The following is a 27007-nucleotide window of genomic DNA, read 5'->3' on the forward strand; positions in this document are numbered from 1 at the left end:
GTGAGTATTTCTACTCTGTGACAGTGTTGTCCTCATCCAGATATCCAGAAATTTCAGTGTCCTTATTTAAACCTCTGGGGTTCAACCTCTGCATTTGAGTCAAGATTTTGAAAGTCTTGGTGTCTATCCCAAAGCTTCTTGGTGAACAACAGGGTGTAAAAGAAACTGCATTTTGACCACTGTATTTTACCTTAATGTGGAACACTGAATTTTCTGTCAGAGACCGGGAAAACCTGTGGAAATTGGTGTAATCCACTTATTAGTCTGTGGTCACAATGTCCTCAAAGGAGTGCTCCAAAACGAGAATGCTGAATTTGGTATTTCTATGAGTTAACAGATTACTTCCTGTTAACTATCTGCCAAGCAGAGCCTAAAGGTTTGATAAACTCATCAAAGATGCAGAGCAGTCACATACAAAAATATTCCTGTAAGACATATTAGAAATTATTTTTTGGGGGGGGGCGGGGGGGAAGCTTTCTGAGATCTTTAAAACACAGTTGTAGAAGAGATTATCTGTATGAGGATGACCCAGCTGAAGAATGTCATTTCAGGAAACATTACTACCAACACTATGGAATACATAGTTCTATGCATTCTATTGTATTCTAGGATATTAGTCATATTCTGACATATTCTTACAAACTATATTTTTGCCTATTACTGCTATACTGAGGCAACCTGTATCTCAGCTGTTTGGGTAGGTGAGAGTAAAGGTGTTGTAAACTTCATTTTTCTGCCAGTTTCTCATAGGTTTAAAGGTTTCTTTAAAGGGAAAGCAAAGCATGTACATTTTGTAGTTACAGCAAATTGGACTCACATTGTACCATAAGTTCTCTTCAACTTGATTATGAATGGAACCTTGATAAGAGAAATTCTCTGAGTGAACTACCAGTCTTAACTCTTTCAGTTTTATTTGTCAGTTATGGGACCAGTTTTCTGATATAAGGACATTTTCCTAGTCAGAAGGCTGTGGAGACCATCATGTTCTTTTGCTGGATTCATGGAACACCCAACAGTATTTGAACTCTTTAGATGACACTGGATTTTCAACATACAGCAAGCACATACTGAAAGATATTTAGAATGGACCATAGACACCATTTGATTAAAGTGCAAGTGAGACATAATGTAAAACTTTTTAAACTGATAGTTCAGGAATTGATTACTCATTGGTAAGAGGCTCATACAGTGAAGTAAGAACACACTGGAGAAGAATGCTATTAGATTAATTCCTCCAGCAGGATTTGTGACCCACAACATTAATAAAAGCAGCAAATCCTGTGTCCCAACTTTGGTTCCATTATCAGACATTTAATGGTATTGTTTATAAATATAATCATTATTTGTACAACAGTGTTACTTAGAAGCTTTAAATATGAGACAACAGTGGAGTCATTTCATCTGCAGGATTCAGTTTCCCAATCTCATAGTAATATTTTAGAGCCATGTTGTTAGGAAGGCTTAGCAATGTTTGCTGAGCCCTTTGAAGAAATGAAACAAGGTATTAAGGTACAACCAGGGCTGTTATTTTTTAAAAATCATAATTTTTTTCAAAAGCAAACAATTTTGGCAACGTGATAAAAGGCAGGAAGAAAGAGGGAGTGTAGGACTGAAGACAATATATTCATTTTTTCCCTCACTAAACAGTAAACTCTTTAAGGAGCACTATATACTTTTCATCTTCATTGTTCTATCACCCAGCCTCCCGCACTCAAGAGCAGTCATTTCATATCTGTATTTGCACTTCTCAAGCCATAGTCTGTGCTCATACTTTTCAGCACTTTATACATTTATTTAAGGATCAACTTGGAGCACTTATTTCTCCTATTGAGAAAACACATCACATTCCCACATCACAGCTTGCAACTGCAGAGCTACTATAAATCATAAAATATCACTGACATTCCCCTTTCATCTTCTGATAGATGCACTTTTTAGGTGCTTTGCCTTTCTTTAGGTTGCTTTGCTACTTCTTCCTTGGGATTGAAATGCATTGTCTTTAATTTCTTTTAGCAGCCAATAGATTTTTTTACTCCTGATAGTGCACAAGAGTGTGATTGTAAGTTATTGGTGTATGCAAGTCCACTCATGGATCTTTGGCAATCAAAAACTATACCACAAAGTCAACTCCTTTACGAAAAGGCAATGCCCATATCAAAACCATTAATCTTACATTATGTCTATCAGTAATATATTTCCTGTAAATTTTGTTTGCCTAAGTACCATTTTGGGAAGGAAAAACATGAAGGTACAACTCAAAGCATGACATTTGTGTGTTGAGAGGGAGAGGATAAAATGCTGACTTTGCTTTCCATGGTTTTAAGCTGAATTCAAGTAGTATAAATTAAGTAAGTGTCCAAGTGAGAGGAAAAAAGTAATTTGGTCTAAAGAAAAAGACATAACAAAGAAGAGACAGTATCAGAAATAGAAGGGGGATGTCTAGAGGAGAGGCCAGTGGGAAATTTCATAGGCAGACCAAAGTGGGATGACATTTGGAGTGTGGTACTGTAGACATGCAGTCAGGACCATTAAAATAAAAAAAAACCAAACCAAAGATGTTGCTAGTTTTGATCTCTGGTGGTAATTCTGCAGCATACTTAGACTTCATCCACAAGTTGCTGCTTGTTGGCTGATTAAGTTGATCCACTTGCATTTTTAATCACCTCTGTTACTGATGATAAGCATGTAAATATTTTGTGGCAATATTTTGTGACAACTACTTCCCATCATTGAAAATACGATCTAGCACTGACGAAAAGGTGATTGATGAGACTCCACATCTCTTTTGAAATTTCTTTTGTTATGACTACAAAAAATAGAAATGTAATTTAAAAATATATGCTAATTCCTGATGAGCTTTAAAAAAATAAGTAACAAAGAGTCTGACTGGGACAGTTTGGGTAAATTTAGCTGGTGTCAATCAGTGGCTAACATGAAACCGCTGGATTTATGGTATTCCACCAAACTTTCTGTTTTCTGCTAAAAGTCACCATTAAGTTCATTGCTTGTTTTCAACTACCTAGTTTCTAAAAGCTGTACACTACTTTAAATGATTTGTTCTGTGAATCTGGTCACAAGATACTGCCTGGACTGTGCATGAAAAATATGTTGGAGATAAACTGTTTGTCTGCCCTTCTGTCTAATATCAAAAGGTTCAGCTCTGTAAATAAAGTTAAGAGAGTCTATCTGGAATAGGAAATAAGCTCGTTTAAAAAGCCACTTTCTGAAAATATCAATTTCCTATCTCAAAAGGTGAAATGGGCTCTTCTTGGATTAGAAAATACTGTCTTCTTCAGCGTTTGCAGCATTATGTCTCCAGTGTGTGAACCCAATATTCACACAGGATTGTGTAATGGTAAAAGTATTTGCCTGGAACAGCCAGCTTTATGATTGACTGATTATATTCTACTGAAGATTGAAGTGAAGATAACATTTTCAAAAGAAAAATATTGCTGGCACTTGACTACCTGTTCTGTACAGCATTTATTCGCACTTGTCAAGTAACCAAAATAAAACCTTTAATACTGCCAATTTGTGACCTTCTTTGCTGTAAAATACTCTGTTACTAAATCAGCACTTCTCTGCTGCCTGTGTTTGTCTTAAACCTTTTTGTGAAACAGTATCTACCCCCTTAGAGCCATTTACTGCTCTCGCTGTGTACGCAATGAGAGTTCTGTGCAAAGATCAAGGGGACATTAGGTGTAGGTACATCCAGGTGATAGTGATGCAGGGTTTACTTTAGGGTTGCTCATTTATTAGGATACATGTTGTGTGTTCTTACTGAAAGACAGCTCAGCGGTATTGGAGCCTGAACTCATTGTTCTCAACATTTAAACACTTTTTACGCTGAATAGTTGGGAAGAGCTGGGTAAATGTTTTGAGGTTTTTTAAGGTAATGAGTGAAAGACACATGAAACTAGAGTTATGTTTTACCTGCTTAATACAGCCATAAACAGTACTGCCTGGTTTATAATGAGAAGATGTTACATTTCTTATAATAATCTGTGATGAATAGGAAGTGTTTTTGCCTATGGCTATATTGTGCTAGGGTCTGATTATATCAGAGCTCATAAATGAAAAAGTCAAAAGGGGCCACTGTGATCATCTGGCTTGGCCTCTTTTATAATACAAGCCATGGGACTTCCCTGAATTAATTCCTGTTTGAACTGGAGCAAAAGTTTAGAGAAACAGCCAATCTCAATTAAAATACTTCCAGTGATGAAGAGCCCACAGCAACCCTTAGTGAATTGTTTCAAGGAAAAACTATCTTTGCCCTTACATTTTTGAGCCTTATTTTTATTTTGAATTTCTCCTAATTCGGCTTCCAGCAATTAAATCTCATTATGCCTTTGTCTACTAGACTAACTCTTATTTATCAAAATCACATTCCTGCCATAGATACTTACAGTCTGCGATCATCTCAACTCTTAGCCTCTTCTTTTCTAAAACAAGATACGAAACTCCTAGAGTATGCTATAAAACTTTGTGTAGTGGTTTAATCAGTCCCATGGCTCTTCTTCATAGTCTGTGAAATCCCTTAGCATCCTCTATGGATTGAAAACATGAAGAACGGTCTGTAGCCCATCATGGCTCCTACCAATGCTAAGTGCAGCAGCAACACTGCCTTCCTTGCTCTTCATGCATGCTCCTGGCTCCCTTGCATCCCTTCTGGCTGCAGTGCTCATTGGGAGTTTATATGCAGAAAGTTACTGACCATCAACATTCAAAAGTTAAGTCAAAGTTAGAAATGTACTGAGTAACTTAGAAGTAAAAAAAAAAAAGAAAAAGAAATATTTCAGAAGATATTTTACTTTCCTTATGTAGAACCAAACAAGTGCAGGAAAAAATTCCTCTCACTGCCTGCCTCTCTTATATGTCTATGTATGTAGTTGTGTGCAACAGCTTTAATGGTTAGAGAAGCAACAGGGTTGAGCATCAGGGGCTCCACTCCAGAGCACATCAACTGGTGAAGGGAAGGCAGGAGAGAAAGAGGTTGGCAGCCCCACCCACAGCAGAACTTGCTCCCCATCTCTCCACAGTGCTGTGGAGGTGGGCCAAGGGGGGAGGTCCTCTGGCATTCCCTTCCTGAACATCACCAGTCCCAGCAGACTGTAAGGAAGGAGGACATGGAGAGGCAAAGAAGTGCCTGAAGGTGGATTTCCCCAAATCTACTTGACTGTGAAAGCCCGGGTACACTCAGTTTTTAAAGCAAGGGTAGTGAGACATTCAAGACCATTCAATAGCCTAGCAGTGTTCCTTCAGCCTTGTATGCTGTTTTCTCTAACCAGCTTCCTCAAAGTCATTTTACACTTCATCTTGGAGAATGAGTAAGCATCTTCATACCACTTTAGACAGTATCATCAGTAGTTTGTGTAACTTGCACAGCTACCTATGTAAAGCAGCCACTCACCCCCAGGAGATTAGTGAAGATTATGCTAAACCTCCTTCCTGTGTATGGTCTCTGTTGTTATGTGAAATCCTTATATAAAATCTCATGTAGGTATTGTTGCTGATGCTTCCTTTGCCTTTATTGTGGCAGCATAGGTGGGCTTTCAGTTTATAAATACTGCTGATATCAGCCAACAGTACAGGGTAAAAATGAACATGTTTTATACAGTAAATACACTTGTGATAAATGTCCCCATAGGAACTATACTTATACTAATGTTCCATTTACTGCATTTATTTAAGATACCAAAATTAATTGCAACTACCACAGCCAATTTATGTGCTTAGCATTCTGTTACACACCCTTGAAGTCTGAAATTCATTAACATCATACATATTTTAACACACTCGTCTGTCTCTTTCTCTTTTCTTAACTGTGTGTAGGATCTAAGATATTTTCCTCGGGGCTTGGAGAGGTGTTGCTCCACACTGTGCTGTAGCACAGGGTCTTAGATTTACCCCGTAGGAGTTTAATGAGTGTTTATCTTCTGACAGTGCCAGGAGGCTGTCTTGCAGTCAATCCTTCCGCTGGCTGTAGTTTCTCAATGCAGTGCTGATCATATCTCAGTGAAGGTGGATCTCACTCTCCTTCATAGCAATGTCAATGACCCAGTGTTGCAATAATGTCTCAGGGAAGCATATGCTTGCCCACTGCTGTATTGTATCAACAAGAATTTCCTTTTTCGATGCCCTGAGTTTTTTCAAGGTTACAGCTTGTTCTGGGGAGATCCCCAGTTACAACAGTCTCCTGCTTAGAAGGCAGTCAGGGTTTTGGTTGTAGTGAATTCTCATCTTTTCACATGCACTGATCTTCCTCATCCTCTCACCACCACTAGTGGCAGTGGTGGTGGGGCTGTGAATGTAAAAATATGCAGACAACATTGTGTGCAGCAGCAGGATGTTGTTCAGGCTCTTGGTACATCTATTTCTTTACCCAGGAAGGGCTGGCTGTATTTTTTCTTTGCCTTTTGCAGAGATAGGGTCTCTCTCTCTCAACACTCTGTTGAGGTCATTGCAACCATCCAAGCTAACACATTCCTGGGTTAAGTTACCATCTCTCAATTGGGAAACAGTTCAATTCATAGCAAGCAGTTCAAAAATAAAGTAATACGTGCTAAATTTACACTCAGCTGTGACAGTGTTTTAACTTCACATTTAAAAGAGATGTACAAGTACCTACAATCTTCTAGCTCAAAATTGTAACTTTTTGGTGCATTTTCTCAGAAGGCCCATTCCTACTGTGCTCCAAGGCCTGCTAGGGATGCTGCAGTTTTTCATAGCTTCTTTTGCTGTTTGGACCACATTTCCCCACATGCCTCACATCTGCTTACCAGGTTCCTGGATATCCTTGATATAGTTTGGCCAGTCTGCTGTGCTCTCCAGATACAGAATTCTCTTCCAAAATGGCTCTGTGTTATTCTTAAAAGTTTCTATTTTCAGTCATCCAACTGCCCTTACATACACTATCTTCTGTGCCCAATCCGTCTTGATAGCTCCAATATTTTTGAGAAGAAAGCAAAATTCTTCCCTGATGTCTGGCTACCCTATCAGAAATCTAGATGTAAGCACTTGTAAATCTTTGTCTTGTGAGGTTTGTTTTCAGATATTTTCCAAATCCCTGCCTTGAAACCATCTGTATAAGAATAAAAAAAAAAAAAAAAAAAAAAAAAAAAAAAAAAAAAAGAGGGGAAAACTATCCACTTTGCACATATACTGAGCAGAAGCTTTTTTAAAATCCCTGGTTAAAATGGTATATGGCTGGATTTTCTATCTATAAGAGTATTTCTTGCCCATTTTCACTCTGTTGGTGCTGCAGGACTTCTATGGCTAAAAATTCATTCTTGTTATATAAAAGTAGAATTGCTTTGCAGAGTCAGAAGTTTTGTTAAAAGTTGTTTATGACTTTCTACACCTAAACTTACACACACAACTCTATGGCCAGACACTCTTCCAAAAAAGCTATGGAATATTTCCGTCCTCAGTGCAATGGCCCAATTCTGTTCCAAGTGCATCATATTATTTGCTTGCCTATTGATTTTAGTCATTGCATTTAAAGATGGGAGATATGTTCCCTGATAGATGTGATGGCAGCATTATGCTGAAGTATTCTTTATATAGCATCTTTCTTCAGTAGCTGCACCAAGGGTTTCCCCTGCATTCAAGATTCTTGGAATAAATATCAGTAGATATTTTTATAATCTAATAAGAGAAATGAGAGAAAATAGTAATGAAAAGCATAAATATAAGTAATGAAAATATACCTAAGTAAGATGATAAGAATATAAAATGAGAATGTAATGGAAAAAAGGAGACAGCAGTCAGCCTTTTCCTCTCCTCTGCATGTCCTCCTCCTGGCTGCCACTGCTCCCTGGGAGTCAGAGCTCGTTAGCATTGTCTCCACACGGAGCCCAGCAGTGATCCCCCAGCTCGCAGGGAGCCACGTCAGCCTCTGGCATGGCACAGAGCCCTGCTGTGCAAATGAGCTAGACAGGGGCTGGCAGAGGGTGGTGTAAGGCAGAACTCGTTTGTTCAGGCACATTTCTTCCACTTATCAGTCATGCCAGCTCAGGCACAAGTTTCTTCATCACCACTGGAGGCATGTCCTAGGTTCGTGGACATTATTTAATGCATGAGACTAAACACTGATCTTGTGGGGCTTTCTGTGGGGTCAGAAGTCAGTGACACTGTGCACGCCTGCTTTTTCACATCATACAGGAGGAAGCCACTACTATGAAGATTTTAGACCAAAGCAGTATCAAAGACCAAAACAAAGACCACTGGACAGGAGTCTGCTCTGTGGCATAATTGGCATATGGGTGAATCAGCCTGGAAACTGCTTAACATAAGAGAAATTAGGTGACTGTAAAAAGAGTGTGACATCATTTTATGCAAATAATAACTTGATGCTTAGAATGTGATGGTATTTCATTATGAAATGATACAAACACTTAATTGATAGTTTGGTTCAATTGCTACCAAAGACTGGCCAAAGCTGGCTGGAAGACAACACATGCTCTCCGAGTTGCTGTCCGAGTCTATCTGACTTCTACTCCTGCTTTATTTGTAAGACCAAAAGCACTGACTTTCCTGGGGCACAAGTAAGGTGCAGGTCTTTCAGCATTGCTTGCTGATGGGCATTGAGAACTTCCCTGGCTGGCATAATGACCTGGAAACACTATGGAGATCCTGAAACTAAGAAAGCAATAGATCTGCATAGGACCCCCAGATTAAACTGGGTTCTCAGTACATATGACTTTCCCCCTCAGTTCCATTGTTTCCTCCATTGTCCATTATTGGGAAGGAACTTCAGCATCCTGTACAGAAGAAATCTGCCTTGTATTTTAATCAGATGCCCATTTTTGATCTGAGGAATTGAACCCCCTGGGACACACTGAGCATGCATGCACCCACCAGTAAGTCTAACTGCAGTCTGAAGAGCAGAATAATTCCTTTATCCTTGTAAAAATTCCCCAGTGGAGATTATGAGTAAGATTGATTGATATTAGGTTGAGTGGGGAGCCTGAGAACAACTTGAGGCATGTGTAGGTTGGATCACAGGGTTTAACTGTGTGGGGCAGGCCTTGAATAGAGAGGACAATGGACAAGTCTGATATAGAGTAGTCAAGATTCAGGTTTTAAGCACCAGAGTGATCAACAAATGGAAGTCTCATGGAGGCTGAGAGGGCCTTGGTGAGGGGAACATTGCAGAGACCAAGAGCCACGGCTCTGAAAGGCCATTGGCAAAGTACACCTTGAAACACTTCTGCTCTATCTCCAGTGGATAGCTGGGGTGTGCCTTGTCCTGGGGCTCTGGCCCACCACCCACACAGGCACACGGCCCAGCCAGGCTGCACCATGACCTCTGCCAGTGCTTGCCTTCCTTCATTGCAGCTGCAACACTGGGAGAGCTCTGCTGACTGGCAGGCAGGCTGCAGAAAATGGCTCCAGCACAAAGGCTGGCAGTCCTGTCTCCATACTGTCATTACCTGGGGGGACAAGAGCAGGGAAAATTACTTTGAGAAAAGCTAAAATACTTTTCCCCGAGTCCTGATAAAATCAGATTCTCTGTGTGTGTCAGCCTTTCTGGGACACTTTCCTAGCTCTGAAGAAGGGTTGGTAGCATTGTACTCTTTACACCTTAGCCATAAGTCACATAGGAATCAGTAGTTAGGGTTGCTCTTTTTTGCACTGCTTTGAGGAATCTCACTTCTGTCATGAAACTGCCCATACCTTAGTTTTAAATTTTCTCTGACATGCCTGAAGTCAAGGAAAAAAACCCCCTAAAATCAAGTGTGATAAGAGCATGCTATAAGCATTGTCCTCTGAAAAGTCAAATGAGCTTCCTCTTAAGATCAAGTAAGGACTTCCAGCCCAGTTGCTCAGCAAGATGCTATCAAAATCTTACTTTTCAAAATAAATATGCTCCTTTGTTTTTTTCAGGGATAAAAAATTTAAAAACCCTCTCCTGAGAAAATCTGGAGAGTTAGTCCTAACTAGAGGAGCAGATCTGCTCCCCACAACACTCATTCAACTACTTTCAGTCCAGCTAATGCCTTATCACTCAAAATATGAACATCTTTATTTAAAAGTCATCTGAGGATGGATTCATCATGAAAGGAGAAAACATATGAGAAGGAGGTGTCTGCACATGTCAAAAAATGATCTAAAAGGAAGTGGGGAAGAAAAATTAAACATATTTTAGTAGGAGGTTATACTACAATTATCACATAAATTGGCAAGAACCTGTAAAGCAGTGTTTGAGCCTACATGACAAGGACATACAGGGAAAATCTTCATATATCCACATATGTGGTACAGTTTTGAAGTGCTGGTGCAATGTGTGTGCATAGGAGAGAACAAGAGCACGTGCAATGAAAGCAGGAGAGAGCTTCTGTGGCTATGCCAGCAGGGCATGACTACATAATTTGTTGTGTGGGAAGAAGCTAGCAGAGATGATCTTTGAGGTGTTGAAAGTATGATGAATACCTGGGTTAAAAGATTAATACAAAGAGAGCACATGAAGAGTCAGAGTCATGAACACAGGAAGGTGAAGGACCCACAGGAGTGATCCAGAGAGACTGGGAGGGCTGCACATGAAAGGCAGAGGAGCAAAGCAGGGCACCAACTACTGCCCAGTGTAAGAGAAAACTCCTCAAAATAGAAGAAGATAGGAAACTTAAATGGGAAGAAACAATGTGAAGACACTGAAGAAATAGAAGGAACATAAAGCAAATTTAAAAAAAAAACTTTGGTAAGTTGTGAGTTTTCTAGGGTGAGGACTTCTTGTTTGGGGATTATTGTTGTTTTGGTATAAAATGCACTCTAGAGACAGAAAGTGTTTACAGTCGATATTGTCTGCTTGCTACCTCTCTTATGATTTTGGTTTGGGGTTTTTTGGTGTGTTGTAGTTTTTTTGATTGGTTTAATGCTTGCTTGGTTGTTTGGGTTTTTTTGTTTTGGTTTGGATTTTGGTGAGTTTTTTGTTTGTTTGTTTGCTATGTTCTTTGTGTTTTTAGGGTGTTTTTGGTTTTTTTGTTTGGTTTGGTCTTTTTGGTTTGGGGGGAGGAGTTGGTTGGTTGGTTGGTTGGTTGGTTGGTTGGTTGGTTGGTTGGTTGGTTGGTTGGTGGGGTTTTTTTTGTTTGGACAAAATTTTTTTCATTTCCTTGACAAGCAGCTCCTTCTAGCTGTATCTGTGCATCCCTGTTAGCGTTCAAACTGTCCCATTTGCTATACAAAAAAGTTTCACAGATTTTGACACATTAAGGGAAATTCTCACTGTTAATTCTCTTCACATCATTTGCAGGGAAAGATAAGAATAAGGTGTGAATATCTTCTCTCTCAGTCTTGGCTGAGCTATGTCCACACTAATCTGTCAGGATTTTCATGTAGAGGTGGGATGTAAGCATAAAGGTGCAGTGAAGGGGAGCATGAGCTAGAAAAGGGAAGTAAGGATCTAGGCAGAAAAAAAATGTGCAGATGAATGAAATGAAGCAAGGGCAGTCAGGAGAGAGTCTATGAAAGATAGAACAAAAGTAAAGCAGAAGATAGAATAAAAACTTGATAGGGAGAGCTAATGAAGTGACATGCAAACGGAGCAAAAATAGAATGGAAAAGAAAATTAGTAAGGAAATGAAAATGTAACAAAATTTGGGCAAGAAATCTAGAACAGTAGGAAGAAACTAAAGGAAACTCGAGGGCAAACTAGAGAAAAGTAGAAAGAAAATAAGTAGAAGAAAAGCAGAAAAATAAGCCAGTGAGTAATTTTAAAAGAGTAAATATTGGCTGAGGTCAGCGTCCTTTTATTTATAGGTGTTATTAGGGAAGAGATGCACTATACATTTATGAAACACCTGGCAGGTTGGAAACAAACGTTGGAAACAGGCACTCCTGGCTGGAAGACATATTTTTGTTTTCTTTAGGCCTTTCATGACACTTTTAGATCTCTGTAGCTAATCAGGCTGCTGCATTACTGATAGAGAATATTGACGTTGAAAAAGAGTGGACATGAGGCACAATGGGTTTGGTGGTGTGTATATAAACATTTCTAACTACACCCTCATGGGAAAAAGTTCCAACTCTCTCCATGCAGAAAACAAGTCATGACCTTTGAGAAAGTAAGCAATAGAGATAAGTCTAAGCTGCCAGATATTTATTCCTGCCCAACAGGATGGAAAGGGATGCTATGGAATTAGAAATTTGGCTTCATTTCTAGAACTCCACTTCTATGTGTACACAGTTCTATTTATTTTACCACAATGGTTCAGGTATTTGGACTTTTCTTGGATAAGTTTCTAACCAGACCCATGTCCAGTTATTCTATACACCTTTTCCCCCAGTTTTGAAACATTATCTGCATTGATATGTATAGAGCCATTGATTTTGTTAATTTATGTAGGTGCTCACCTTTGTTACTAAGCCCTTCTAAATGCTTTAATTCACAGAACAGATTGTTCTTTTGGTGTGAAACCATACTTTTTGTTGGTTAAACACTAGCAGCTGGAGGGGCTTTAATGTGTTTTAATAGGGACCATGAAACTGCCCTTTTGTTTTACACTTTCTTGTACTTATACTGTGCCCCTATTCCTTGTACTCACTACTCTCAGTATTTAATGTAGATAGTTAAAATGCTTATAAGAGAGAGGCAGGGAACAGTTTAACCTCTGACAAGGGCAGCATTTTTAAATTCAACCATAAGCATTTAGTTTAGGAAAATCTGTTTCCACTTTCCTGATGAACCCTTTAAAAAAATTCTGTTTAACTACATACAGCAAAGCCATGATATCAGCCCTGCCACAAAAGGCCAAATCCTGCAGATCCCTATTTGCATGAGAAGTCCTTCAAACTGGGAGTACTTTTCAAGTGAAAGGAATACACATGTGATTTTAGGATTTGCAGAATTTGGCCTCCAGCTAATCACTTGGCAAAATTGTGCCTCAACAAAATTTGTGGTCTCAAGTAAAACTTCTTAAGTGGTTTTTGATTCCTTTGCAATAGTATTAAGCTCCTTTAGGAAAAAAGAACTGCCAGGTGATGAACTTTCCTGGGATCCAGAATGTTTGCTAAAACGATATCAAAACAACACCCTAACAGTTGAGTCATGGAATTTAAAAACCCAAAGTTTTACAACAGTGCAACCTAGAGATTAATGAATTAATCTCATTTCCTCTATGCAGTAGAATAAATGTAAAAGACCAATTTGTCTTGGAAAAACTGATTTCAAATTGAAGGATAATCTAGTAATTTTAAAAAGGCAAAATTCTGTAGCCTTACTGGAGGAAAATTCCTAATGTTGTTGTTTGACATTTAAGGAGCATTACCTGACTCAAGGCTGTAGCTCTGTAAAAGATGATTTTACTAGAGCTGGCATTTTTATTTGCTTCCAGAAGTATTTTCAGAAGTGAAGCAAGATTTCCCTTTCCTCTGTTGGAAGCAGAGAGGGATTCCTCTTTTCCACCTTGTTTGTTAAGAAGTGCTGCACCACACCACTGTCTCTTCTTGCTTGTTACAAGAATGTCTCCTGCTGCTTCAGCAGATATTTGAGGGCAATCCATGTGTCAGTCTCTCCAGGGATCCTCCTGCAGCCAGTAATGTCTCTTCAGATGGCTCCATTGCACTCCAAGACAACATGGTATCCAGAAACCTACCAGAAAGGAGGAGATAAAATCCACAGAGCAGCCATTCCTCAAGGAAGGTTCACACCAGAAAAAAGAAATAAAACAGAGCTACTGTAGGTCAACAGCAGAACTACAACTGTTCACAACTCCACGGCATCTCTATCCAATTATCCCAAAGGATTTGGCAAATGCCCAAAAGGAATGATATGGTTGTCTACTTTTGTAGGAAGAAACAAACTGGATAAAGCTCATTTCTTTCAATGGCAGACATCTGTGATTTTTTACTGGGTTTACAAATGCAATGTGTTCCAAAAGGCTGGGGGTAGCAATACAGTACTGAAGCCCTGTGTCTTATGAATGTTAAATACTATTTAATTCTGAATGTATTTTCACTAAATCAGACTTCTGATATTTCATGAGTTGTATTAATAGAAAACTCATAAACATCTTAATAGAAAACTGTTTGTGGTACAAGAATCCTCTAAAATAACCTGAAAATAGCTGCTCCATGTTTTATAATGCCAAAATTTTGCAGGCTACTATCTCTAGTGCTTTCCCTCTCTTTCACTGTTCCCCACATTGAATCTATCCCAGATGCAACACTAAATACCACTTTGTCCAAGACCTATGCTTCTCCCACCTCTGAAGAGGAAAGGAAACCTTTATCTGCAAATATACATTTTTGGTTGTTTGGTTCTTAAAGTGTTTCAAGCTGTTTCACATTAGTCTCAGAGGCCGAGGTGGTGTACAGAACAGAAGGCAGGTGAGACAGTTCATGATAAATGAAAATTATCTCATGAACATCAGCACCTCATTTGTGTACATGTGTGTTTTCCCCGTTGCCGAGTTAATTATTCTTGGTAATAATATTGAGTCAGACACATGACTATATCATTGCAGACAAACCCATGTTATTAATGCATTTTCACTAAAGTAATCCTTGCCACAGGCAAGATTTTAACCTTCTAATGGGTTATAAGCTGCTCATGCACGTAGTTGCTCTACCCAAGGAACAGACTGTGAACAAACTTAAACTTGTAGTCCTCGTTTATGCCTTGGTCTCCCTCATCTCTGGGGAGGAATAAGAGACAGAGCCATAAGCATTTTAATATCTCTGAAGATTCTTTGATACAGATGAATTTCTATGTAAAGATCATATAAGAAAAGAATACTGGGTGTAAGAACACTTCTTTCTTAAAGTGACTGCAACTTCATTATTAGGTACAGGAAGAAAGAAAAACACCAGCTCTTGTTCATGAAGGAGCTAATCCCAGCTGTCACGCAGCCGCTCAGGAGAGCTGAGTCCTGTTTGCTCCAGTGACTAATTCCAGCTGAACAGAGCACATCTTGTCTCTGCTGGCATTTCAGTTTGAAGGACCTTACCACCCAAAACCTGGTATCTCTCTTTTTAGCTTTCCCTGCCCTGGTGGCTGGTGGTGCAGCTGCCCCAGTGCTGAGTGCTGGCAGCTTAAAGTAGAGTGACAGGCAGCAGCGTTAAAGAACATGCTCTTACTCAAAGGAGCAGCTCCCTGCTGGAACACCCTGAATTAGGGCTGCTTACTTTTCTGAGCAAAAGCCTGTTTTTACTATTGTTAGCTCTGTAGAGCCAAGGAGCTCTGGGAGGGCTTCTATTCAGTTTTGTACATCATTAACCAAATTGTCAGTTAATTTTCTATTATGGAATCTTTATTACCATCAGTGACCTATGAGGCAGAATGAATATTTTTTACTTTCAAATCTCATGTGGAAGCTGCAGGTTGCCAGCTGGAAAAAAAAAATTCTGACCTGCAAATTTAGTAAATATGGTAGGAAAGTAATTGAAAATGAAAAATAAGGATCTTCATTTTATCCCTGTTAAAGACTAACTGAATTATAAACACATTTTTAAAAAGTGTCTTTTTCAGTTTTGTGTGTGTGTGTGATGTTTCCTTTTTTTTCCCTTTTGTGTCCTTTTTGTCAGTTCTTTCAGGCTCTGTTAAGTCCCTAGGTTTCAAATCATGTTGAAGCATATAGTTTTGTTAACCCTAAAACTGGCATCCTAGAGGTGTCAAAAATGAGATTGGATTAAAAATCTTAAATTCCAGAAAAAATAAGATGTAATTTTAGAACTTCTAATATTTTATCAAATTTTTATTTTCAGATGTTACAAATGTGAGAGGTAGAAACAAAGAAAAAGCAGCTTAAAACGGTCATGGGTTCATTCATGTCCAAGAATGGCAGTTATAAAGGAAGAAGCAAATATTGAAACTCAAGATAAAATCTTGAGACTTTTCAAAACGGAGCACCACCATCCCCCCAGTCCAAAGCAGTTCTTGTTCTGGAATTTGGATTGTAAATCTCCACTAAGAAGGTAGAGCAAAAATACAGCACAGTGGTGTCATTTCTGTAAAGAAAAATTAACTTTAAAAAACCCCTGAAAACAAAGCCACTTAAAGCTGAGCGGCTGGTATGAAAAAACTGAAGCACTGGAAGACTTGCAAGTGCAGATTAAGGTACACTTCTCCTAGCCAATTTTGTCTCCATGTCTCTTTGCTCAGTGCATGTCCTTTTTGAGGTGAAGACAGTTAAATCCAACAATCTCCTTATGCTTTGTTGAGGTCAACAGTAGTTTTAAATGTGAAAGGACTGAAGCACTTACTCCCTGTCTAGGAAGCCATTACAGCAAGACCTGTTGACCCTATAGCTCCTTACACTACGCTGCTATTTTAGGAACTCCACAGAACAGTGTAAATTATTCTGAGATGAATAAAATCATGAAGAAGAAAAGCATGTAACTAAAAAGCATCCATCTTAGTGGAGAGTGGACTAAATCAAAAATTATGCAGGAAAATAATTCAATGATGCTGGGGGGAAAAAAAAAAAATTAGGGGAGATATTTGCACAGTTTGTAACCTACGGAAAATAACTCCATCTCAGGCAAGGATCCCGTGGCAGAAAATATAGCGCAAATAGAATTGGGCAGGAGGAGTAAACAGGGTTGAATTCAATTTGTATTAGAAAGCTCATAGTAGCTCTAATTGTACAGAAATGACAGCCACTCAACATAGTAAACAGCCTATGGTAGAGATCCTAGTGCAACTTCAAAAACAACAAGAAAAGCTGAGATCATCTGAGTGACCTCTCTATCCCTGCAAAAAGAAGCACTGAAAACACACACTTGTACTGAGGAGTAAGTGCTCACTCAAAGAATGCATGAAAAGTGCATGGATCTACAGGGTATAAGGTTTTCCTAAGTAATGCTTCTCTAAGATGTAAAATACTTTTTCAATAATTACTCACCCTGTTGTTCAAAAATGAGCTACTTTTGCTGATACAGAAGCTCATTTTATAAAAGCTATGACTGAAATCCAAATAAATTGTTCTGTGTGAACTTTTGTATTTTTATCAGCTTTGCAAAACTCTGAAAAGATAAAGTCAAGATAGAAGGCTAATCAAACAGAGGGAGCTTTTTACCGCCCCTAGATGCAGTGAACTAACACAAAGTTAGTAAAACTAACACGTGTGGAAGCTGTTTGCATGAAATTATTGTCATCAACTTTGCTCAAAACACAGAATAAAACTTTTCTGAGAGTTCAAATGCCTGTTACATTTCTGAGAATGATTTTATTCCTTTACTTTTATTTTATTCCACTTACTTTTGGCTGGAATGTACAGAATGGCTAACTTGTGTGCTGAATGCAATCTTAACCAAACCGGCAATAACATTTTTGACAGCTGCTCTGTTGAGTTTTCTCTCTCAGATCTTCATACTCATAAGAACCCAAGAAACTGGAAAACTTAGTTTGCTTGGTGTTCTTTTAGGTTGAACTCCTGAAAATTATTTCAGGGAAAACAAAATTAACATACTGTGCTAATTGCATTTCAGAATATACAGCTTTTCTGAAAAAGGTGAACAGAAAAAAAGTGACAGAACTAGACCACAGTTGAACACCTTAGAATTTGTGATGCCTTTATTGCATACTCTACCTTTAACTTGATGAGAAATTATCTGTTTCCTGAGATAGTGACCATTTTGTTTGCAGTTGCTGTTAGGTGAGAAAGGTGCATTCTGTTTCTTCCAAGAACAGACTTACTTTTAGTTCTTGGGCTTTTTCTTGAAATTAAAAGAAAAACAATTTTAAGATCAAGAGAAAAGTGGAAAGCTTTTGTGTACATACATGGTACAAAAAACCCAAACCAAAACTAATGCATACAAAAATAAACATAATCTATGACCATAGATGGTGTTATAATTTGGTACTTACCTGCCTTTTCATATATAGCTAGTTGGAAAAAAAATAAAAAGCCTCACTAAGAGATGTTGCAGAGCTGCAGCAGTGTCCACAACACCCTTCTCCAGAAGCACTTGAATACACAGCAATTCCAGGCTTGATCCCTCATTATCACATCAGGTGTTAACATTAGTTTGCACATCATCAACATACAAATGTTAGTTTTAATCAAGCATGTAGCTATTTATTGTTATAAAAAAAAAATGACTCAAATTTCAAGTAAGAAATCCAGAATTCAATTGTCAGTGCAAAACTACATTTTCTGTGGCAGCTGCCAATCTCCATAAGGGCAATGAGGAGATCTCCAAAAGGCAGTGGAAGAGCTCCTTGCTCAGTATCCCTATCATGCAAGCCCATTTTTGTCCTTTGGAATAATGCATTGTATGGTATTTTCTACCTTGTTTGGTATTTAGAGTTGGAATTTATTGCCAGGCTTCCTGGCAGCAAGCTGTGCAGGTTGCAGGCGGAGGCTGATGGAGGTGAGTGAATTAATGTGGTGGCTGTTTGGAATGTCGTCCAGCTGCCAGGGAGAATTATGTTTGTTTGCCTTTGGCACAAGTGTGAAAGGAACAGCCGTAGATTTCAGAAGTGTGAGTCTACATTTTTATATCTCACACTAATGAATACATTTTTTTGTATCCTATACATTTGGGGAAATAGAATTTATTTGTAGATTTTATTTACCACTTGTGTGGTAGAGAAGGAATGTTTCCTCAGAGACCAGAGACTGAACTTGTACTTTGGAAAAGAAAAAGAAAAAAAAAAGAAAAAGAAAAAAAAAAAGAAAAAGAAAGAAAAGACCTGACTAAGCCAAAACAATGTCACTAAAAGTGATCCTAATTTCACTATTTTTGCAACTATATCTAAAGTCAGATCATAGACTGGGCAATTTCAGCAAGATTTGAAAATTTCTTCATGTAAGATTATTTTAGTGGTGGAGAGATGTCACTGAAAGACTTAACATTGCATTTGTTTTCTACTGGAAAATTATTTCTTCCAGTCAAACCTTTCCTTTACCTATAACCTGTCAGTTATCCCTACCCCAACCTCGTGTGCTATCAACAGAGGGATGATAATGCTATTTGTAATGTGCTCTGATGTGAAAAGTGCTATGGAAGATTGAATTGTTGTTGCTGATAGGACCAGAAATTTCCCCAACTAGATCTGTCAATAGCTGACACTAAAACAACAAGGTACAAAGTGCATTTGAAGACTGTCAGACACCATTGCCTTTTTGTTTTCTCTAGCAAACTATTCCTTAGATAACTGACTTGACCTAGCATTGCTTAAAAAGATCAAGCGCTCAAAAGATCAAGTGTCTCAGAAAGAAAGAAAAGGCTGGAAAGAATAATATTAGTTACTGCATACTATGTAAAGCCTATTGATCTCTTAACCCATTATAGTAAGTTAATAAAATTGTCACATCTCTTCTGTTGGTCTTAATAACAGAGAAAGGAAAACAGCTTTCTAGATTTGGTACAGTAATAAACCAAAAATAATAACATGCAAAATTCTATATTTTTAATAATTTGCAAAAAGCCACACCATAGGACACATTTTAAAAAGACAGTAATGAATACCTATACCTAGTATCTTATTTTCTATGTACAGCCATGAAACTCACATATATGATCAGGAAAATGGTAATTTCAAATCAGATTTGAAGATTTTTAATTATTCTACATTTATTGTCTATATGTTAATTGATTGTTGTGAAGACCTTATTGTGCTATAACATACTTCAATTATTATTTAAGGAGAAGCAAATACATTTAAGAGAAAATAAATTGTTGAGTCAATATTCCTCAAATCCTTGTTTCATTCTAACCATTTAAAGAAAAATATTTGCAAACTTAATCAGAGCCCTTCAAGGAAGCAAAGATGTTTTAAGTGGCATATCCAGCAGAAGAAAGAAAAATAGATGTAAGCTTGCAAACAAGACTATTTTCTGGTAGGATGAAGATGTGAGATGTCACTTTGGAGATGGGATTACGAACAAAGAGGCAGAGACAAGAACAAGGAAGAAGGAAAAGGGGGGGACAACATGAATAAAAAGAACAATAGAAAATAGGGAGTGGAAGGTAAAGAATGCGACAGAGAAGACTGAAAATAAGAGTCAGTGGGGACAGAGAAAGTCAACAGGTGGTGGAGAGGGAGAACTACAAAAAAACGAGTGTAGGGTGAAAAATCTGTAAAGGAAGGAAAAGAATCTCACATGAGTGCTAAACTTAAGGAAGAATGGCAAGTCCCTCTTGGATGAATCAGTGCTTCCCATTTACCCACATGCAACCCCTCTGAGTCACCCTCTGTTCGTGGCTGTGCAGCCTTGATGCCAAGACAGCTATTTAGAGTTGTGGTCCAGTGTCAGAGGCAGCAGAAAAGATGGCAGTAAAAGTCCTGTGGCAGGGAAGCCTTACTGCTCCCCAAGCCAAGCACTCCTGCCAAGAGACCCAGCTGCAGCTGGCTACGGCTGGAGTCACTCAGTGCTCGCTCTGCACGCAGGGGGAGCGACCCAGGAGCTGCAGGGGTGCTGCAGGCAGCCAGACCTCCACGGCTTCTCCTCTGCTCTGCAAGCCAGTGCCCAGGAACTGAGGGAACAACCAGATCTGAAGGACAGAGCAGCAGGAGAAATAGGGAAAAGGAAAACCAAATGAGGGCAAAAAGAGGAAGAGAGTAAAAGAGGAAAGCAATGAGTGGTCATGGCCTCTTTGCAGCAAGAAATGACTCGTACTACATACATAACTGATCTCTGTGTGAACTGTAAGTGGGAGAGGCACAGCAAGGAGCCTGCTGTTGATCTCATGAGCTGACTATGAAAGCTCAAGGTTGACACATTTCTGTCTCAAATCCAGCCACTCTGAAACGTGGAGATACTTCTGCTAGGGTAGTTCAATGGCATATATACATATCAGTTCCTTTCTGATCAGCTTTGACCTTCTCCTGAAGGCAAGCCCGGATTTATCTTTTTTATTTATTTTGCCAACGTGGCTGTATTTCCCAGCATAGTAATTAGCTGGGCCCGGTGGAGCTCCAGGGATAGACTTCCAGCTGACATGTGCTCCCTCTTCTGGTTGGCATTTGCCTCTACACACTGGGGTCAAAGGAAAGACAAATTTGGGACCTCTAGGTTCTTAAAAAAAGAGCCTTAAAACATTCTGCTTACTCTATTTTGATATGACTGTGAGATCTCTGCTGCTCACCGTCCTATTGCACCAAAAGGACGTAAACTTTGATGCACTTGTGCCCTTCAGACAAATGATATACCATCCATGAAGTCCATTCATGGATTTGTTTGTTAAAATAGTATTTCTAATGTTTCACTGATAAAAGCATGCATTAGTGCCACTGTTTTCTTCCCCACAATGACAGGTCACTCATACTCCCTCACACAGCCATTCCCAGCTGAGCTCTTGAACACAAGGCAACCAAAGTTTCATTGGGGGGGATCTGATACATGATTAGAGGGGCACTATTGCAGGAAGTCCTGCTGGTCCACTTCATTTGAATACACAGATAGTGGGAAAACACAATGCTGAAATATATCCTTGGTGAAAAAGCTCAATCTGAGAATTTCTGTGGAAAGCATTCGCTCCTTACTTTGACTGTGGCCTGTTGTGGCATAACCACTTGAGCAAGGACCTGCAGCTGGTAATGGAGGGGCTCAGCTCAGAGGGCCAAAACCTGCTGCCTGCAGGAATGGGGTTTTCAGCGGGCTCAGCACTGGTTATTGAACTGAACTCCACAGCAATCAACTCTGGAATTCTAATCTTGTCTTTAACACTGACTCCTGGTCAAAATCAGTTATGATCTTTCTGATTTGCTTCCACATCTACAGAGAGGGAATAACTAACCCTTGCCTATTTACCAGGCACACTGAAGCAGATCTTCAGCATTTACACCTCATATCATCTGTTCAACTGCCTCTTCTTGACTGGGGACTAGGTCATGCCTCTTTGCTGCTACCACATAAATGTTAAAACTTAAACATCATCTGCTCTTCAAAACGGGCGGCTCCAATTCCCTGCCTTTTTTTTTTTTTTTTTTTTTTTTTGGAAAGTAACTGTTTGAAATATTGTTTTAATAAAAAAGAACAGAATAAATGTCTGCTTGGCCAGTTCTTATGTCAAGATTTAGGACAGATTGCTGGATAGTATTTAACATTCAGAGTGGAAGTATTACTTTGGCCCTTAGGCAAAATGTACCAGAAACTTGTCTAGGGTCATGCCAACATCAAATGATGAAGAAAGCAAACTTTTTTATTATAAAATTTTAAATATAGTCTTCGAGCTTTTTCAAAGAGAGACTAAATTTGGACAATTGTCTTAGAAATAAACTCAGAGAAAATTTAGATTTTTTCCTGTTTATCAGTTTTCTAAGTATTCAAATTTAAAATAATCTGTCAACTTCTATTTCCTCTCCTAGAATTTTGTCTTTACTGGTTTTTAACTGTTTCCTACTGTTTTCACAGTTCAGTGCTTGCAAACAGTAACGCAAGCACTGTAAGAGCTGAACAAAATAGGCACCCACTAATATTTCCAGATCTTTTCCAACCCACAGGCAAAGCTATATTTCATTTGTCCATAAGAATTTCACTCAATCTTTTGGGGATTTCTTTTGGGTTTTTATTGTATGAAATCAATTTTCAAATGTATATTCAGTTAAGTTATCATCTAATGCTTGCTAGAGCTTACATCAAATCTGGAAAAGTTAATTTTTATAGTATAATCCAAATGGAAATGTAATTTGGGTGAGATTTCCTTTACTATCATTGTCTACCACATCATTGCAGAACAAAGCACATTACTAAGACAATATTTGTGGGAGGCTCAAAGTACACAAAACATTTGTGGATTATGTGATACAGATATATCTCAAATGCATATGCATCTCAAAGTCTTTTTATCAACACTGTCATTTTTTAAGAAACAAATCAAATAATTTCATTTCAGACCAAGGAAATAGAACGGGGCTGATGGGGCTCCTACTCATTCAGCATGTCTTTTCTGACCAAAAACCATTCATCTAACTGAATATTTACTCCCTTTGATATCCAATTCCTTGTAAACCCAAAGAAAAGTTGATACTTTAGAAACATACATCTTAGGCAAACATTTTATATCTATAGCACACAAACAACTCCAGTGACAGGAATTCTTATGTCACATTATAAAAACCTGAGATATAGAACTACCACACCCTGCCCTTTTGCTTATATCATTGGTCCCCAAACTCTGCTTCGTGAGTGCTTGCTGAGTAGATTGTGGCCTCTCAGAGAACAGGTCTGGAGAGCCCTGAGAGCATCATGGTCTGTCACCTGCCTTGTGACCAAACACGCCTCATGGGTCCCCTGGCCTACAGTACAGCCCACAGTCAGACGATGGCTCTGCAGATAAAACACTTGGCCAGCAGTGCTGCCTGTCCTGCTGAGAGAGGGGCAGGGCTGCCTACCTCAACCTTAGAATGGAATTTCACTCAAAATGAGGAGGAAGGGCTTCATTCTTTATGGACAACAAATAATGTGGTAACAAGGAAATTCATCTTGCCCAGGGCATATCCACGTTTGAATCACTGCTCTCAGAGTTGAAGCAGTGTCTGAGATGGGGATTCACCATGACAGGTATACACTTAGCCCTGGTTACACGTCTGTCTTCTGTCTCCTTTGCAGACTCTCTTGCTTTCAAAACATGCTGAAAAGTCTTGATTTCACCCTGCATCAGAATGAAACCAAATGCCAAAACCTCAGAATCTTTCACGAAACAGAATCCTTGTTTCCTGGCCAGCCTTATTATTGAACCTTAATATGATACAACATGTGTCCATATTTGCACACATGGTCCACAGCCCTTACACATGTGTAAATCCTACTGAAGTCATGTATAAAGGATCAGGCTCTAGGGCTGTTATAGAAAAAGTTCATGTTTCACTGACTTTTTGGTATTCTTTGAAGATATTACATTTAGAGTAAATATAGAGAAGTACATGTTATATGCAAGATTTTCAGAGAACATTTAACTTCCACACCAGAAGGTCACATCTAAGGCAATATGGTCTTGGAACAAGTTCAAAGTTGTCACACTTGATAAAAATAGCTTAAAGGGCACATAACTGTGCTGGAATATGGGAAAACAGTGGAACATGAGAGGGGGAATGATTGAAGGCCCCATTACTAATTATGTACATACTTTGTTGCTATTGAAAGCTAGGTTTCCAAGCATGTAAATGGTAGTTAAGTTAAATAAAAGTGCAAGCAATTAAAAAAATATAAATGCTTTTGCATGGCTAAATCTAAGGAAAAAACCTTTTACAAATATAATTTTATAGAATAAAGGAAAATCTTTAAAAAAATAAGTGAACAGAAGATAAATGTGCCTAGGTTTTTTTCTGTTTATTCTTAGTTTCAAAATTATGTTTATATACTTACATTTTCCATCACTTATTAGTATTTTTGTAACACTTAATTGAAAATCAAAACATATATTATTTTTTAATATAAGAAGATATATTCACTTTTTTTCATATTTCACTTCAAACAGCTGCAATTTTGTTCATTTCTTCTAACCTCCTGAAAGAGGGACAAATGTACACAACAAACTGAATCTCAGGAAAAGCTGAATCATACTGGAAGATGGGCTGTTATAGCACAATATGTGGCACATTAGAAATGCAAGTTTACATTAAACTGCCTCTTGAGAGACACATCATATTGGCAATAATTAGCCCTTAGGACTGTGTTCTGTGTATTGGTTACCTGTTAAACCACAGTCAAATCTCCTGATGATGTTTAAGCCATACATTTAAGTGAGCCTAAAATTAGGTCCTACAGCCCTTCTGCAAACTGATTCACTTGCACCAAAGTCACACAAAATGGGCAGTTTTCCATGACTGGGACACTCAGTAAGTCATGGGTCACATGTGTCCTACACAGAAAGCCAAACCATAAATCTTCCAGTTCAATGTTTTGATTTATTGTGCTATCATGTTAATTCTGCCCTTGTCAAGAACATGTCATGCAAAGGAATCTTTTACTTTGCTTTTAACTGAGAAATTTGCTATATTTTGCGCATACTTTTTAATGATTGATGGCATGGTGCAATCTTTGTGCCAAAACATGAAAAAAGCTAGTGTTTAATGATTTTGTAATGCAAGACTTTTGACTTAATTCTGCCCAGAATTACTACATGCAGGGCCCAGTCACGTGCTAATCCTATTTATCTCGCTGAGGCTCTTGATGGTGAGAAAATGAAATTGCTACCTTCCATGCTTGGAAGCAAATTTTTCATTCATCTGTATTCTTCCCTGTAGAGAAACTCAGATACAACTATTTTTTGACCAGGTTTGGTCTCATCGGAGACTAATGTACATTACCATGGAAGGTAACATATTTTATGGCAACAGTCTGCAAAAGGTATGTTCTGTGACAGCAAGACTTTTTTTCCCCTATAATAATTAAGTACTCAAAAATTGAAGATATCCTTTCAACCCAAGAAAGACACCTGAAAGTAAGGGTGTCCCATGCCTCCCATAATATAAGCAGCTAACAGGATGATTTTATATCTTTGAGGATGAGGAAATAAATGATCAGAAAAAGGGCCTGAAAGCTGAACTCCAGGAGGTGCACTGGATACACAGAACTTTCTGTACCTCCCTTTTAAAATGTATAACCATGGGAAAAGGTTATATTATATGGCAGCAGAGAAGCAACAATGTAATTTATGCCACTCAGTTTAAAAGCATCACATTTTTATACAATAACAAAAAAGTAGAGAGTCTGAGTCATTAGAAAAATACTTGCACAGCTGGTAAATTGTATTTTTTATGGACCTTATACATGTGATTGTAAGCACTAAGTATACACATTATTAGGGTCAATTTAAATCCAGGCTGATGAAAAATCCGAAGTGTTGGAGGATTTAGAATCTTCCTGTGGATTTTGTTGTAGACTCCACATGTATGCTTTCAGTAAAATAATATCTGTTCTAACTTCCCAGATTTTAAAAGGAGCATTTACAATGTTAACCAGTGCACTGTCTCACAGACTGTACAGCCAACAGATTGAAACTATACTACCAGGATATGTGGAATAACAACAATATTTATTCTGTATTTTTGTCTTCCTGGAATAGATTGACCACTGATTCAGAAGCAAAGAACTACTGAGATATGGCTTTAGCTTCTCACTCAATTGGAGATGGTAATGTTTTAGTGGTTTTAGTGCTAACCATCTATGAAAGAGCACAAAAGGTGGCAGGCCCCTGGAGAGCAAGAAGATGAAGGTCTGTGTGGCTGTTACAATCCCGCTAAGAGGACCGTACCGCTCTGTTCTTTCATCTTTGTAATGTGAGAGAGAAACAGTCCATCACAAAGCTTGGGAAAAAAAATGACTCATCTGCTGTCCATTTTTATTTTGTCTCAGTGTCTGGAAAGAAGTGCCTCATTCCTTACTGCATCTGGACAAAGACAGACCTCCTGGAGGTGCTCCCAGCTCCCTGAAGATACTAGGACGTTTTGGGTTAAACTCATGCTGCATTCAGGCTGGGGTTCACCTACTTTCCCAGTCATATTTACCCACCACATTTCTTTTGGCTGTATTTCTCTGTGTTCACTAAATCCCTCTCTTTATGTAGTGTACAATTCTGAGAACTGCAGTGAACAGGAAGGTTTTTAGTCATCTTGCCAGTTCACATTATTTGCTGCTGGAAAGCCTTTGAGCTGATGGAGATTGGAAGGCATGCAATTTTCCATAAGCTAATGCCCACTGCTTTTATCTCAAATGGTTTTAATGGCCATCCAAGTAATGCAAACTGGATTTACTTTACTCTAGTCCAATGAATTGCATCTCATTGAAAAGATTTTGCTACCAATAATTCTTGCAGTGCAGCAAAACTAAAAGCTGCAGTCAGGAATAGAAGTTATGTTTTACAAGACGCTCTACAAACACAGAACAGAGAGATGATCCTTGCCTGAAAAATATATAACATAAAGGTGTCACTTGGCTTTATGCTTTCCCCAGATGTTGCAGTTAGCATGTGTTTGTACATCAGTTTTGTTACATGAAAAATGGTTGCACCTAATTACATCCTAAGGTGACAACATGGAGATATGACTGATGGATGGGGAGCCCAAGGACATAATCATATGACAGTGATCCATCCAACAGGGAAGGTATCAGTTCCC

General features: G+C 38.6%; 2 long non-coding RNA genes across 7 annotated transcripts in view; one reads left to right on the forward strand and one right to left on the reverse strand.

The window, feature by feature from the left end:
• LOC132336711 (uncharacterized) overlaps positions 1-17139 on the forward strand; it is a 36644-nt gene extending 19505 nt beyond the window's left edge. For 3 of the 5 annotated variants that reach the window (XR_009488937.1, XR_009488932.1, XR_009488935.1), the window contains one exon: positions 3253-17139. This is a non-coding gene — a long non-coding RNA (uncharacterized LOC132336711). The remainder of the gene's footprint in view (positions 1-3252) is intronic. The other 2 variants (XR_009488936.1, XR_009488931.1) reach the window with 1 other exon arrangement.
• LOC132336700 (uncharacterized) lies at positions 5663-18561 on the reverse strand. 2 transcript variants are annotated; one of them, XR_009488930.1, is made up of 5 exons: positions 17807-18556; positions 17529-17655; positions 17198-17372; positions 13266-13588; positions 5663-9434 (listed from the first exon to the last, which is right to left on the reverse strand). It is a non-coding gene; the product is annotated as an uncharacterized LOC132336700 (long non-coding RNA). The 2 variants fall into 2 exon arrangements; XR_009488924.1 differs by lacking the exon at positions 5663-9434 and having other exon boundaries at positions 10010-13588; positions 17807-18561.
• Between the last annotated feature and the right edge of the window lie 8446 nt (positions 18562-27007).

This window comes from Haemorhous mexicanus, chromosome 1 (assembly GCF_027477595.1).
Source record: "Haemorhous mexicanus isolate bHaeMex1 chromosome 1, bHaeMex1.pri, whole genome shotgun sequence".
NCBI lineage: Eukaryota > Metazoa > Chordata > Aves > Passeriformes > Fringillidae > Haemorhous > Haemorhous mexicanus.